Source organism: Trachypithecus francoisi, unplaced genomic scaffold, assembly GCF_009764315.1.
Source record: "Trachypithecus francoisi isolate TF-2019V2 unplaced genomic scaffold, Tfra_2.0 Lachesis_group0, whole genome shotgun sequence".
NCBI lineage: Eukaryota > Metazoa > Chordata > Mammalia > Primates > Cercopithecidae > Trachypithecus > Trachypithecus francoisi.
This window is the reverse complement of record NW_022681453.1, coordinates 155,720,900-155,736,771: the sequence shown is the minus strand read 5'-3', so window position 1 is coordinate 155,736,771 and position 15,872 is coordinate 155,720,900. Positions and strand designations below refer to the sequence as shown.

General features: G+C 46.0%; 1 protein-coding gene across 5 annotated transcripts in view; it reads left to right on the top strand.

The window, feature by feature from the left end:
* Positions 1 to 15,872, top strand: part of MRAS (muscle RAS oncogene homolog) — a 58,607-nt gene that overhangs the window by 25,930 nt on the left and 16,805 nt on the right. The window lies entirely within an intron of this gene.

The window sequence follows — 15,872 nt, the reverse complement described above, 5'->3', positions numbered from 1 at the left end:
AAGGCCTGCGTAGAGGACTTGCAAGGTTTCGTGGAAACCAAAATGTGCATTCAACAAAGAGGGGAGGCTAGAATCATGCCAACTCAGCGATGACATGATTGTTTTCTCTTGCTGATCAGAATCTCTGATTAACAGTTATGGATGTCTTTAGCTAATAAAAGAGGGAAAAGCAAGTTGTTTCTTAATGAACATAGTTTTCTTGGTACTTGTATATATATTCCTTTGGGGGGAATCTCTTGCATCTGACATTTTGTTTCTAGCTGAGTGTGAATTAGTCTGGATTACTAGTTCTAAGTGTGGCAGCCAGGCCAGCAGCAGCCACAGCATCAGGAAACTAATTAGAAATGCACATTCTCAGGCCCATACTGATTTGGAAATTCTGAGGGTGAGCCCAACAGCCTGTGTTTTAACACACCCTCTAGGAGATGCTTGAAATCAGGTAGCATTACATCTCCAACTTTGTTCTTTTTCAAAGTTGTTTTGACTAGTCTAGGTCCTAAGGTATTTCTATGTGAGTTTTAGAATCAGTTAAATTCTAAAATCCTAGATTTTGATTGGGATTGTGTTGAATCTGTAGATCTGTTTGAGGAGAATTGATATTTTAACAATGTTGAGGCTTCCAACCCATGAACATAGTATCTCTTTCCATTTGTTTATTTATTTATTTAGGTCTTCTTTAATTTCTCTTGTCAATTTTATTTGTAGGTTTTTTTTGTCTTGATTTTTTGGTTTTTTTTGAGACGGAGTCTCGCTATCGCCAGGCTGGTGGAGTGCAGTGGCGCAATCTCGGATCACTGCAACCTCTGCCTCCTGGGTTCAAGCAGTTCTCCTGCCTCAGCGTCCCAAGTAGCTGGGATTACAGGCACGCATCACCACACCCAGCTAATTTTTTTGTATTTTTAGTAGAGACGGGCTTTCGCCATGTTGGCCAGGATAGTCTCGATCTTCTGACCTCATGATCCACCCACCTCAGCCTCGCAAAGTGCTGGGATTACAGGCGTAAGCCACCGCACCCCGGCTTATTTGTAGTTTTGAGTGCATAGGTCTTCTACATGTTTTGTCAGATTTATACCTGCATCTGTATTGATGCTATTGTAAATTATTATTTTTGGTTTTTTATTTCCATTTTCAATTATTTGTTGCTAGTATATATAAAAACAATAGGTTTCTGTATATTAATCTTGTAACCTGCAACTTTGCTAAACTCACTTATTAGTTCTAGTGTCTTTTTTGTAGATTCTGCTGGATTTTTCTGAATAGACCATAGTGACTGCAAGTAAAGACAGTTTTACTTCTTTTCCAATCTGGATGGCTCTGATTTCTTTTTCTTGCCTTATCTCATTGATTAAAATATCTGGCACCCTGTTGAAAAGAGGTGACAAGAACAGACATCCTTGTCTTGTTCTTTATCTTAAAGGGTAAGTGTTCGGTCTTTAGCATTAAGTATGATGTTAGTTGCAGGCTTTTTATGGATGGCCTTTATCAGGTCATGGAAGTTCCTTTCTATTCCTAGTTTGCTGAGAGTTTTTATCAGGAATGGATGTTGGATTTTGTCCAGTGCTTTTTCTGTGTCTACTGAGATAACCATATGGTTTTCCTTTTTTAGTTTGTTAATATGGTAAATTACATTGATTGTTTTGTTTTGTTTTTGTGACAGAGTCTTGCACTGTCACCCAGGCTGGAGCGCAGTGGCACGATCTTAGCCCACTGCAACCACAAACGCCTGGGCTCAAGAGATCTTTTTGCCTCAGCTTCCCCAGTAGCTAGGACTGTAGGCACGCACCACCGTGCCCAGCTAATATTTTACGTTTTTGTGGAGATTGGGGGGAATCTCCCTTCGTTGCCCAGGCTGGTCTCGAACTCCTGGCTTCAAACAGTCCTTCCACTTCAGCCTCCCAAAGTGCTGGGATTACAGGTGTGAGCCATCATCCCTGCTCCTTGATTTTTCTTTTTTCTAATATTAAACTGACATTGCATCCCTGGAATAAACCCCACTTGATCATTATATATTATCCTTTAATATGGTTGGCTTTGATTTGCTAAACTTTTGTTTACAATTCTTGTATCTGTGTTCTTGTGAAATATTGGTCTATAGTTTTCTTGTAATGTTTGTGTCTAGTTTTGGTATCAGAGTAACGTTGGCCTTATAGAACAAGTTTTATTCAATTTTTTGGAAGAGTTTGAGTTAAATTTGTATTTCTTCCCTAACTGTTTAGTAGAATTCACAAACAAGGCCATCTGGCCCTGGAGTTTTCTCTGTGGGACGATGTTTTTGTTTTTGTTTTGAGACAGGGTCTCGCTCTGTTACCCAGGCTGGAGTGCAGTGGCGTGATCCAGGCTCACCACAGCCTAGACCTTCTGGGCTGAAGCAATCCTCCCACATATTTTGTCTGTCTTTTGGTTGTTTCAGCTGAGAAGGTAAATCTGGTTCCTGTTACTCCGTCTTGGCCAGAAGCAGAACCAAATCATGACTTCAAAAAAATACAGCTTTGTGGCCGGGCGCTGTGGCTCACGAGGCCTATAAATCCCAACACTTTGGGAGGCTGAGGTGGGCAGATCGCTCAAGCAATCTGCTCAAGCTCAGGAGTTTGAGACTTGCCTGGGCAACATGGTGAAACCCCATCTCAACTGAAAATATAAAAATTAGCCTTGGGTGGCTGAGGTGGGAGAATCACTTGAGCTCAGGAGCCAAGACTGTGCCACCTCACTCCAGCCTGGGCAACAGAGTGAGACCCCTTCTCAAAAAACAAAGCAAAACAAAACAAAAAACTTTGTAAATATATTTTAAAAGCACTGAATTATGTACTTTTAGAGTATTAATATTATGGCATGTAGATTGTATCTCAATTTTAAAAAGCAACATCCTCCAAGGGTTTGTCTGCAGCCCTGGGACTTTGAACAGTTTGACCAGGTACCAAGCACCTTCCCATCTTGGGACTTTGCATTTTGTCTTCTCTCTGCCTACAGCATTCTTCCTGCAGAAACACTGATTTCATTTAGGTCTCAGCTCAAATGTCACTTTATCTAAGAGGTCTTCCCTGACCAAACCATTGACACTAGTATCTGCCCCACCCTTGTCATTTCTATGCCCAGCTCTGTTTTTCTTTATTCTGTCTTTTATGGTTGAACATATTTTTTCTTGGTTTGTTTGTCTTTTTGTCTCTGCTGACTAGAATATAAATGTCTGAGAGCAGGGACTTTATTTATTGACTGCATTATTCCTAGCATCTAGAATACTGCTTGGCTCATAGAAGGTCCCCAGTAAACATTTGTGGAATGACCAAATGAATGAATAAACCTTGAACAATATATGTGTAGTGACAGGTTTGATGTGCTAGCTATATTATTTTTTTCTAACTCACAATAATATGTATATATAACTATTAAAACTTACATCTGTGAACTTTCTAAACTCATTTCATGTATCACCTGTTGGAATATATGGCACACTTGGGATATACTGAGTTAAATAAATGTAAACAAGTTTCTTCACTGCAGGACTTATAAGAACCTTTAATATGCCGGGTGCGGTGGCTCGCGCCTGTAATCTCAGCATTTTGGGAGGCCGAGGCAGGCAGATCACGGGGTCAGGAGATTGAGACCATCCTGGCTAACACAGTGAAACCTCGTCTCTACTAAAAATACAAAAAAATTAGCCAGGTGTGGGAGCGGGCACCTGTAGTCCCAGCTACTCGGGAGGCTGAGGCAGGAGAATGGCGTGAACCTGGGAGGCAGTGAGCCGAGATTGCGCCACCGCACTCCAGCGTGGGCGACAGAGCAAGACTCCGTCTCAAAAAAAAAAAATGAAAAAAACAATAGAACCTTTAATATGTAAACACATATTAGAGGTGTAGTGATAGGATACATTGTCCTTAGGGCTTCCCACAGGGGTCATTTTTTGCATGTGATTCTGAACTACTGAACTACATTCCATAGAAAACATTCTGAAACATTGCATAATGCATGTAAGAAAGTAACACCATGCCTGGTATATCATTGGAACTCAATCAGTATTTCTCTCTACAGCCATATAAACTTCTATAACTTTTTTCTGAGTAACTTTGGATGTTAAATTGGTTTCTGAGGAAAAATGTTTTCCTCAAGACTGGTTTTTAGGAAGATTTTGTGGTAACGTAGCTGGAGCAGTAGGGAGAGGGGCAACATGGCCGCAGCATTATATTAGAAGCGTGCATTTGCAAAGCCTGTGTTCTGAAGCGCCTGGGCTCTCCATGGCGTTACTTTAGAAGAATGAATTTGTTAAGCCTCTAATTCTGCCACCAGAGTCAGGCCCGATTGAGGGCATTGCCCACCCAGGCTTTCCTCAGGAATAGACACCAGATTCCCAGATTAGATGCTTCTCCGCTCCATTAGATCTGCTATTCAGAAAAGGAAGACTTGGCCAGGTGCGGTGGCTCACGCCTGTAATCCCAGCACTTTGGGAGGCCGAGGGTGGTGGAGGTCAGGAGTTTGAGACCACCCTGACCAACATAGTGAAACCCTGCCTCTACTAAAAATACAAAAAATTTAGCCAGGCGTGGTGGCGCCTTTAATCTCAGCTACTCAGGAGGCTGAGGCAGGAGAATCGCTTGAACCCAGGAGGCGGAGGTTGCAGTAACTCTGAACCTTTCTGGAGCTGAAGTTTTCTGGAGTGGTCTACACGCCTGGGATGGCCAGGACTTCCCTGGGCATCTGGATCCCAGAGGTCCTGCTCCCCTGAGGCCATGCCATCTTCAAGGAGGTGCTAAGTTGGAGGTGCCCTCAGTTACCCTGTACCCCACTGAACTCCAGGGACTCTCAACTCTGTAGTTTCTCTTCTTCCAAACTCAGAAAGAGTAAAAACGTGGCAGCATGATGATGAGAAGGAAGAGAATGATAATTTTGATGACGGGGTATGAATGGGCAGAAATTGTGTGGAAGGCCCGTGCTAAGCACATTGCATTTGCTGTCTTTGAATCCTTACAAATGCTATCGTGGTAGTTGCTGTTGTTATTTCTGTTTTATAGATGAAGAAAATACAGCAAAGTTTCACACAACCAGCAACAGTTTGAGCTACCTGTTGACTCCTATTCACTGTCAGTCTCGTTGTGTAGGAAAATCCTCCCCGACAGCACAGTGGATCCTTGTGCCTCTGGGAAGGGGAGCTGAAATCCCAGGAAGAAGTGGGTATGGCTGGACTGTCACACCTCCCCTGCCCTTCTTACGCCTCACCCAGGGTCCTTCAGAGAGCTAGGTGCTCCAGTTGTGATCTCAGTCTCACTTCGGAGATTTGCAAGCTGCTTAAGGAAGCCTTCTCTGTGACTTCCACACTGATTATTCTCACAGGCTGCCTTCTTTCTTGCAAACCTGTTTCTTGTTTTCTTCCGAGAAGTCACATTGCCTGTGTCCTCCCAGAACCTAAGAGGCAGGAGCTGGCTGGCCTCAGGGACCAGCAGCCAGGCTCTCCTGTGGCTGCGGGACCCCCAGGCTTTGGAGCAAGCCTGCTCTGAGTTCTTTCCCACATGGGTTCGGGATCCTCATCTCACTTTACATTGTCAAGGGCCCAACCCTGGGAGCCTCTCTTCCTCCCCGTCTGGTTCCCGCTTCTCCACTGTGGGGTTCCCTCCAGCTGTACCATCTCCATGCTCTCAGCCCTCTACTCCCGTCTCCGACGTTGGAACTCCACCTCACCTCGGCTTTCAGCTGTGTGACTTCCCTCACCCCAATTTTCTCTTGTCATGAATCAGGAAGCCCCAAACCTTAGCCAGAGCCATGGAGTTTTGTGTTTGTTTTATTGTGATAAAGTGTACGTAACATAAAAGTTACCATCTTAACCATCTTTGAGTGTATAGTGTATTCACTTTGTTCTACAACCATCCCTCCCATTCATCTCCAGAACTTTTTCACCTTCCCCGACTGAAACTCTGTACCTATTAAACACTGACCCCCCATTCTCCCCTCTCCTCAGTCCCTGGCAACCACTATTCTGCTTGCTTCCTTTTCTTTTATTGATATCGTATTTTTGCGTATTTTGAGGACACAGTAATAATCAAATCCAGGTAATTAGCATATCCATCACCTCAAACATTCTTTCTTTGTATTAGGAACATTACAGTTCTTCTCTTCTAGCTATTTTGAAATTTGCAATGAATTATTGTTAACTATAATTTCCCTACTGTGCTATCAAATACTAGAACTTATTCCTTCTATCTCTTTGTATTTCTGTACCCATTAACCAACTTCTCTTCATCCCCCCACCCACACACGCTTCCCAGCCTTTGGTGTCAATCATTTCACTCTCTACCTCCATGAAATCTACTGTTTTAGCTCCCACATATGAGTGAGAACATGCGATATTTGTCTTTCCATATCTGGCTTATTTCACTTAACATAATGACCTCCGCTTCCCTCCATGTTGCTGCAAATGACAGGATTTCTTTTCTCTTCTTTCTTTTTTTTTTTTTTTTTTTGATACAGAGTCTCGCACTTGTTGGGCAGACTAGAGTTCAATGGTGTGATCACTGCAACCTCCCCCTCCCGGATTCAAGCAATTCTCCTGCCTCAGCCTCTCAAGTAGCTGAAATTACAGGCACCTGCCAACATGCCTGGCTAATTTTTGTATTTTTAGTAGAGATGGGGTTTCACCGTGTTGGCCAGGTTGGTCTCGAACTCCTGACCTCAGGTGATCTGCCCACCTCAGCCTCCCAAAGTGCTGGCATTACAGGCATGAGCCACTGTGCCCAGCCTCATTGTTTTTTACGGATGAATAACATTCCATTGTGTATATATGCTGCATTTTCTTTATCATTCATCCATTGAAAGGCACTTAGGTTGCTTCCTTACTCTTGGCTATTGTGACTAGCACTGCAATAAACATGGGAGTGCAGGTATCACTTCAATATACTGATTTCCTTTCCTTTGAGTATATACTCAGCATTAGGAATGCCAGACCATATGGCAGCTCTACTTTTAGTTTTTTGAGGAATTTCCATACCATTTTCATAGTGGCTGTACTAGTTTATATTCCCACCAGCAATATCCAAACATTCTCTTTTCTGCACATCTTCCCTAGCATTTGTTATTTTTTGTCTTTTTGATAATAGCCGTTGTAACTGGGGTGAGATGTTGTCTCATTGTAGTTTTAATTTGCATTTCTCTGATGATTAGCGATGTTGATGATTTTTTCATATACCTGCTGTCCATTTGTTTGTCTTCTTTTGAGAAATGCCTATTCAGGTCTTTTGCCCTTTAAATCAGAATTTTATTTTATTTTATCTTTCTAGTGAGTTGTTTAAGTTTCTTATATATTCGGGTTATTAATCCCTTGCCCCTTAAACACTAACTCCCCTTTTTCCCCTCTCCTCAGTCCTTGGCAACCACCATTCTACTTTCTTTCTTTCTTTTTTCTAAAATGAAGTCTCACTCTGTCACCCAGGCTGGAATGCAGTGGCGTGATCTCGCCTCACTGCACCCTCCACTTTCTGAGTTCAAGTGATTCTCCTGCCTCAGCCTTCTGAGTAGCTGGGATTACAGGCATGCACCACCACACCTGGCTAATTTTTGTATTTTTAGTAGGGATGGGGTTTCACCGTGTCGGCCAGGCTGGTCTCAAACTCCTGGCCTTAGGTGGTCCACCCACCTCAGCCTCCCAAAGTGCTGGGATTATAGGCGTGAGCCACCACGCCTGGCTTCTACTTTCTGTCTCTGAATTTGACTAATCTAGATACCTCATTTAAGTGCTGTGATAAGTAGAATAATATTTGTCCTTTTGTGTGGCTGGCATATTTTAATTAGCACAATCTGTTCAGGGTTCATCCATGTTGCTGCATGTTCTGAATTTCTTTCCTTTTTTTCTGAGATGGAGTCTCACTCGGTTGCCAGGCTAGAGTACAGTGGCATGATCTCAGCTCACTGCAGCCTCTGCCTCCCGGGTTGAAGTGATTCTTCTGCCTCGGCCTTCTGAGTAGCTGGGACTGTAGGCGCGCGCCACCATGCTCAGCTAATTTTTGTATTTTTAGTAGAGACGGGTAGTATTTTCACCGTGTTGGCCAGCATGGTCTCAATCTCTTGACCTCGTGATCCCCTTTGGGATTACAGGCATGAGCCACCGCACCCGGCCTTCTCTCCGTTTTAAAGCCGGATGATATTCTACTATATGGATGTACCATGTTTTCATTATCTGTTCATCTGTGGATGGACACTTGGGTGGTTTCCACCTTTTTGCTATTACGAATAATGCTGCTATGAGCATGGTATATAAATATCTGTTCAAGTCCCTGCTTTCCTTCTTTTGTCTTAGAGTTCTTGTGTGCCTGTTTTTTCTGTTGATTAGGGATAGAAGGATGCTAAGCCCCTCACTTTACAATTGTGGAAACTGAGGTACAGATGGAGAGGTCACTAGCCTACAGTGAGACCTAGCTAGCTGGAGAGCCAGATCTTGGGCTTCTTGACTCTGCCGAGCATGTGCTCCACCCTGTCCCACTACCTCCTGCTTTGGCCCAGGCCTTGGGCCTCTAGGGTGGGATGCTGACCAAATCCTCTGCCCACTTACAACAGGGCAGATGTCTCTGGGCCTCCCCATCCTCTGTCTCCCAGCCCTGCCCTCTGCCCAGCCAGCCTCTGGAACTTTGCATCTTTCTTCCATCAGTAGAGAACAGCAGTGGGCCCTGGGTCTCCAGACACCGCTTTCCACCTTGGGGCTCTTGGGCCCAGCTCCACAACCTCTCTGTCTCCATCTTCTCAGCAAGGGCCCAGTGTTTTCAAAGAGCAAAAGCCTGGCTCTTCTCCTGCACCCTCAGAAGCTGGGACATTTCCACCGTGGCTTCTGCCCAAACCTCAGACACAAGTGCTGTTGTCTTCTCAGAGGGGCCCGAACCTGGCTTTTCCCCGCACACTTGAATCCACATTCTTTCTGGGGATGGGGAGTAGAGGAGGACATTGGAAGGACAGGCAGAGGAAAAGGAACATTTATTGAGAGTTTTTTTTTTCCTGAGCCAGGAGCTTTACCAGGGGGCTTTATGCTCAGCAGGCCTTAGGCCAGCTTTAGAGTGGGCACTCTCCATAGGCCCCAACTAAGAATGGGGTGCAGGCAGAGCTGGCCTGTCCCCCACCAAGGGGAAGCTGCCCTTCCCCTGCCAGCAGTGATGTGGGAGGAATTTCCCTCTTTCCCTTCATGGGGAAGCATGGCTACTGGCCTGAGATTATGCAATCCAGCCCTGCAGGCCTGGGCCTGACCCTTTGTCCCTGCTACATCAGCCGCGCTGCTGAAATGCCTCACTGATCTCCACTGTGCCCAGGGCAGTGCTCGCTGGTAGAAAGCCCTTCCTCACATCGCTGACAGATCTCTTCCCAGATCCTCTCTTGCTGTCTGTCCTCAGAGCGGTAATAGCAGTTACTACTGACCAGACTTTTCTTGAAGGCCTCATACTAAGGGCTTTTACAAGGATGCCTTATTTCATCCTTGTGATAATTCTGTGAAATTGAGATTAGTGAAGTGAGAGTAAATCACTTTCCAGGTGAGCACAGCTGCTCTGCAGCCAGTGTACCTCAGTACTGCTGCTCTAGTTGGTAAAATAGTGAAGTGCTCTCTACCACTGGAAAATGGCTGCTACCGCTGCTGCCCTGCGCCCAGGGGCCCTTCCCAGACCCACTAGCCAGACTTGGAGCTGAGGGAGCCCCTCCAGCCACTGACCTAGAGTCAGCTCAGTGAGGCTTGGACTCAGTGGTGAAGGTGTGAGTGGAATATGCAACTCCCCACACCCAACTCTTAGCACAGCCCGGGCTCATTCCAAATTTGTCAGCATCCCAAAATCCAAGTGTTTTTCCACTTCCCTTGCTGACAATCAGGTCATATATGGCAGTTAATGTGGTGGTTTGTCTGAGTTTCAGAACTTCATGTTGGTCACTGTTAGAAGTCACATGACCAGTTTGGGCCAAGCACACCAGCCTGACCAACAGATCTGAGACCTCCCCTGTCTGCCATTGTGTTGGGTGATGCCACCTTCCCTGGGCCTCAGTGTTGCCTCTGTCGGCCTGTGCTCCCCACGCCCTGGCTCTGGTGACTGGGGCTCCTCCTCCCTTTGGGCTGCCTCTGGACAAAGACCTTGCACCCTCATCAGTGGGATCTGTATCCAAATGAGATACACCCCATAGTTGTTGCAAAGGATAAATGAACAAAATAGAAATTGTGAGTTCCTTGAGGAAAAGGACTGTGCCCACCATTGTATCTCTGATGTCAGCCCAGACCTGGCATCTATTAGGTGTTTAATTATTGTTTATTGAGTGAGGGAGGAAACAAGTCACCTTGCAAGGGGCTTGGCACATAGCAGACCTCAGTAGATGCTATTGTTGCAGTGATCACTTTAATATGATGTATATTTTTGTTGTTTTTATTGTTAGTTTTAGAGACAGGGTCTCACTATGCCATCTAGGCTGGAGTGCAGTGGCATGATCATAGCTTACTACAGCCTCAAACTCCTGGGTTTAAGTGATCCTCCCACCTTGGCCTCCTAAGCACTAGGATTACAGATGTGAGCCACTGTGTCTGGTTTATATTATTTATGAGGTGGCTTGATGGTTTCAAGAATAGGTCCTGTCACCTGTATGGATGAGGGGTCACTGACATGTGTCCCTGTGTCTAGGGAGGTCCAGGAGTGAGGCTTGAGCCCCTGACTTAGGGATATACCTCTCCACCCAGAGTTGTGTGAATTGAACCCTGAGTCCTGTGTACCTGGATATGTTCACTAATTCATTCTGCAAATAATTGCTAATGTACCCATCTCTCTTTTGGGCTCTGAGGATGTAGCAATTGGCAAATCGAAGTCCCCGCTCTCATGAAGCTTATGTTTCAGTGGGGTGAGGGGACAGAGCATAAACAAATATGTGTGGTGTCAGGTGGTGATAAGTGCTGTGATGAAGAATAAGACAAGGTAAGGGAATCACAGTGAGGCAGGGGTTGCTCTCTTGTTTTGGCTGGTCAAGGAGGGCCTTCCTGATAAGGGAATGTTGGAGCAGAGACCTAAAAGAGAAAGCTGCACCTGTATCTGGAAGAGAATCTCAGTTAGTGGGAGTATCAGGTGCAAGGGCCCTAAGGCAGGGGTGTGCCTGGCCTGTGTGGGGAATAGCTAGGAAGCCAGTGTGGGGAGCAAGTGAGAGCACGGCTAGTAGGAGAGAGGTCAGGTAGGTAGCTGGAAGGGATTGATCTCATGGGGTTTTGTAGGTAAATGAGAAGCCGTTGGAGGATTTTGAGCAGAGGAATGACATGATCTAACATGTTTAAAACATGGATACTTCTCAGTTCTTTATCCCTCTGCCCTCCCGGCCCGGCGAGTGAGAAGAGCTCACTCTGGCTCTGGTGTGAATGGAACACAGAGGAACCATGGCAGAATCGGAGAGACCTGTGAAGAAGCTCCTGATGGTGGGCTTGGGCATTGGTGGAGGAGGTGGTAAGAAGGGTAGATTCTGGATGTGTTTTGAAGGAGGAAACGACAAGATTTGTCGATGGAGTAGATGAGGTTATTAGAGAGGAAAGCGTCTTTAGCCTGAAGAACCAGTAGAATAGAGTTACATTTATCAAGATTAGGAAGAACAGTGAAAAACAAGTTTTGGGGGGAAATCAAGAGTCTAATTTTGGACATGTTAAATCCAGGATGCCTTTCACACATACAAGTAGAAGTCAAGGTGGCAGCTGGATATCTAAGCCCGTAGGAGGGGAGACGTATGGGCTGGATGGAAATCTGGGTGGTGACCTATAAAGCTGCAGGATGAGAGATCACCAAGAACGTGACTGTGGTTAGAGAAGGACCCACCAATGTTCAGAGGCTGGGGAGAAGAGGAGACAGGGCAGGACCAGTCACTGCAGTTGGATAAAGACCAAGGGAGAGTGGCATCCTGCAGCCAAGTGAAGAAGGTGCTTCACAAAGGCAGGGACCGTCACTGCATGAGAGGCCGGCCAGGAGCCCAGCAGGGTGAGGAACTGAGAAGCACCCACTGGATTTAGTGACATGGAGGTCATTTGAGACTTGACAAGATCAGTTTTGATGGAATGGTTGGAAATGAAAGTCTAATCAGAGTGGATTCAAGAAAGAGTGGTGGAGAGGAGGAGCAGGCAGCGAGGATAGGCAAGAAGTGTTTCTGTAAGGAGGAAGACAGAAATGAACAGTAGTGGGAGCGAGAGGTGAGGCCTAGGGGCGGGGTTTTAATTTGTAATTTTTTTGTTTGTTTTTAAGACAGGGTCTTGCTCTGTCACCCAGGCTGGAGTTCAGTGGCATGATCACGACTCACTGCAGCCTTGACCTCCCACAATCCTCCCACCTCAGTCTCCCCAGTAGCTGGGACCACAGGCCTGGCAAATTTTTGTATTTTTTGTAGAGACGGAGTCTCACTTTGTTGCCCAGGCTGCTCTCAAACTCCAGGGCTCAAGTGATCCTCCCAGCTCAGCCTCCCAAAGTGTTAGGATTACAGGACTGAACCACTGTACCCAGCTTTATTTGTAAATTTTTGTGTTTCATTTTTTTGTATTTTTGAGTTTTTTAAAAAATATTTATTTATTTATTATTTTTTGAGACAGAGTCTCACTCTGTCACCCAGGCTGGAGTGCAGTGGCACAACCTTAGCTCACTGTAACCTCTGCTTCCCAGGTTCAAGCGATTCTCCTGCCTCAGCCTCCTGAGTAGCTGGGACTACAGGTGCCTGCCACCACACACAGCTAATTTTTGTATTTTTAGTAGACGCGGGGTTTCACCATGTTGGCTAGGCTGGTCTCGAACTCCTGACCTCAGGTGATCCACCTGCCTTGACCTCCCAAAGTGCTGGGGTTACAGGCGTGAGCCAGTGTTCGCGGCCAGTGTATTTTTAAGATGAGAGAAATTACAGCACATTTACCTGCTGGTGAAAATAAACCACTAGAGAATAGGATGATGAAGGAACAACAGTTGCAGCAGTGTCCTCGCACAGGTGGCAGGGACCTGGAACCAGTGCCCAGCTGGAGAGGATGGTCTTAGGAGCAGGGCTGGGTCATCCACCCTAGCGGGAGGGCATGTGTTTTACAGGAAGGGAGGTGCGTTGATTTTTTTCTCATATAACTTTTTTTATTGAGATAAAATTCACATGTGAAATTCATATGTACAGTTCAGTGGTTTTTAGTGTATTCACAGAGTTGTACAACCACATATTGCTGATTGATGAACAAATCAGTAATCATTGTAATCACTGCCACTCATTCCTGAAAGTATCCATCCCCAACCTTGCTCAAAACCCCCCTTACCCATGAGCACTCACTCACTATTGTCCCCCCTCCTCAGTCCCTGAAACCATTAATCTACTTCCTGCCTTTATGGATTTGCCTACTCCAGATGTTTCATGGAAACGGAATGCGATGGCACATGGTCTCTTGCGCCTGGCTTCTTTCACTTAGCACGGTGTTTTCCAGGTTCATCCTGCTGCAATGTGTATCAGAATTCCATTCTTTTTTATGATATTCTAGTGTACGGATATACTACATTTTGTTTTTTGTTTTTGAGATGGAGTTTCACTCTTGTTGCCCTGACTGGGGTGCAATGGCACGATCTTGGCTCACTGCAACCTCTGCCTCCTGGGTTCAAACAATTCTCCTGCCTCAGCCTCCTGAGTATCTGGGATTACAGGTGTGCACCACCACACCCAGCTAATTTTTGTATTTTTATTAGCGAGGGGGTTTCACCATGTTGGCCAGGCCGGTCTCGAACTCCTGACTTCAGGTGATCTGCCTGCCTCGGCCTCCTGAAGTGCTGGGATTACAGGCGTGAGCTACTGCGTTTGGCCATATACTACGTTTTGTTTATTCTTTCATCAATCAATGGACATTTGGGTTGTTTCTGCTTTTGGCCATTGTGAGTAATATTGCTGTGACTGTTCATTGTGCAAGTTTTCATGTGAAAACTTGCTTTCAATTCTCTTGGGTATATACCTAGAAGTGGAATTGCTGGGGGTCATTTGGTAACTCTGTGTTTAACACTTTGAGGAATTACCAAACTGTTTTTCAAAGTGGCTTCACTGTTTCACATTCCTCCCAGCAGTGTGTGAGGGGCCCCATGCCTCTCAGGTGGGTGATGTGGGGTGCAAGCATGTGGAATTTATCTCCTGTTGGATCCCTGTTTCAATTCCTGAGCTGAGAGTGCAAGCTTTGGCAGAAGAGGAGGGGCAGGCAGTGGTCACCCAGGCAGTGGGAGAATGATGGAGAAGGATGGCGGACACTCTGAAGGCCCTGGAAGTTGATGCTCAGGCCTTTAAAGGGGGAGAAGCCAGTGCACTCATGAGTTTTCGCTTCCCTGCCACCTATGGCTGCCCAGGCGCAGGTGCGGAGTAGGTGGAGAGTTTGGTGTAAGCAAGTGGAGTGAATGCAGGAAGCAGCCTCCAGGCTTCTGTCCTCCATCTCTGTCCTCACCCCTCCTTTTAGACCTGCTGTTCTTGACAGGCTGTGGGGATGCCACTGCTGACTCCCTGCTCAAAGACAGGCTGGTGTGAGAAGCAGAGCAAGGCTTAGAATCAGACGGGCATGGGTTCAAATCCTGCCTCTACTGCTCATTAGCCATATGAACCTAAGCAAATCACTAGCCTTGCCCTGCCTCTGTTTCTTCACCTGTCAAATGACAGCCTCCCAGAGGGATTGCAAGGTGGAAGTGGGATTATAAGCCAGTGCTCCCAGTTGCCTCCCTGTTTCTCTACACTACCAGGCCGCCATCTGTTCGTGTGATATTCCTGGCCTCTAGTTACACAGCTGAGACCCCTGCTGTCCTTTCCCCTTTCTTCTCTTCCTTCCCTGAGAGCCGCATTGAGGATTCTAGGTTCCTCTAAGAATCCCACAGAACCATAGACCATCTCCCCAGAATGTGTACCCACATATGCAGTTTGTATACCAATTCTGGGGATCATGGGCCTTGTGAAAACTTATCCCAAGACCCCTTCACTCCATTCCCCACAGCTGCAGGAGTGCGGCCTCCAGCATGAGCAACCCCCAAAGCTGGTGGCTGGCACTTCTCCCCTGATGTTATCCTTAAGCCAGGGTGTTGAGGAGGTTGGGGCCACTAGCAAAGGGACTCTTCCCTGTCACCAGGGAGCCAATTGGTGCCCACTACAGGACTTTAGCCCCCTTCCCCTTGGGGGGGTCCCAGGTGTCCTGGCTGTCTGCACCCTGCCAGCATTTTGGAGAAGTTCAAGAAAGCAGCTGTTTTTCTAGGAACAGTGCATGGTGAGTGCATCAGCCCTTTTGCCCAGCACCCAACCCCGCTCCATACACACCCATTACCCAGAAAGGGGAGCACAAATTAAAATAGTAAATACCCTTCATCACTATGTATGTACAACTAAGTGATATTATTTTTTCGAATCTATTCTTAAGCTTCCTCACCTTATTCTTCTGTAAAATGGGCATAATCATTCCTGCCTCCCATGACGGGTTTGTGAATTAGAGATACATAGAAAACTCTAGGCGTGGGGCTGGGCACAGTGGCTCATGCCTGTAATCCTAGCACTTTGGGAGGCCAAGGCAGGCGGATCACTTGAGGCCAGGAGTTCAAGACCAGCCTGGCTAACATGGCAAAACCCCATCTTTACTAAAAATACAAACATTAGCGGGGAGTGGGAACATGCACCTGTAATTCCAGCTACTTGGGAGGCTGAAGAATGAGAATCACTTGAACCCAGGAGGCAGAGATTGCAGTGAGCTGAGATTATACCACTGCACTCCAACCTGGGTGATGGAATGAGACTCTGTCTAAAAAAAAGGAAAAAGAAAAGAAAAAAGAAAACTTTAGGTATGGCCCTTGGAGGCATATTATCTCTAGAAATTGTTTTCTCTATTGCTTGATATTCCATGACCCTTATTTCACCCTGATGGAGTGTCATAAAAGTTTTTGTTT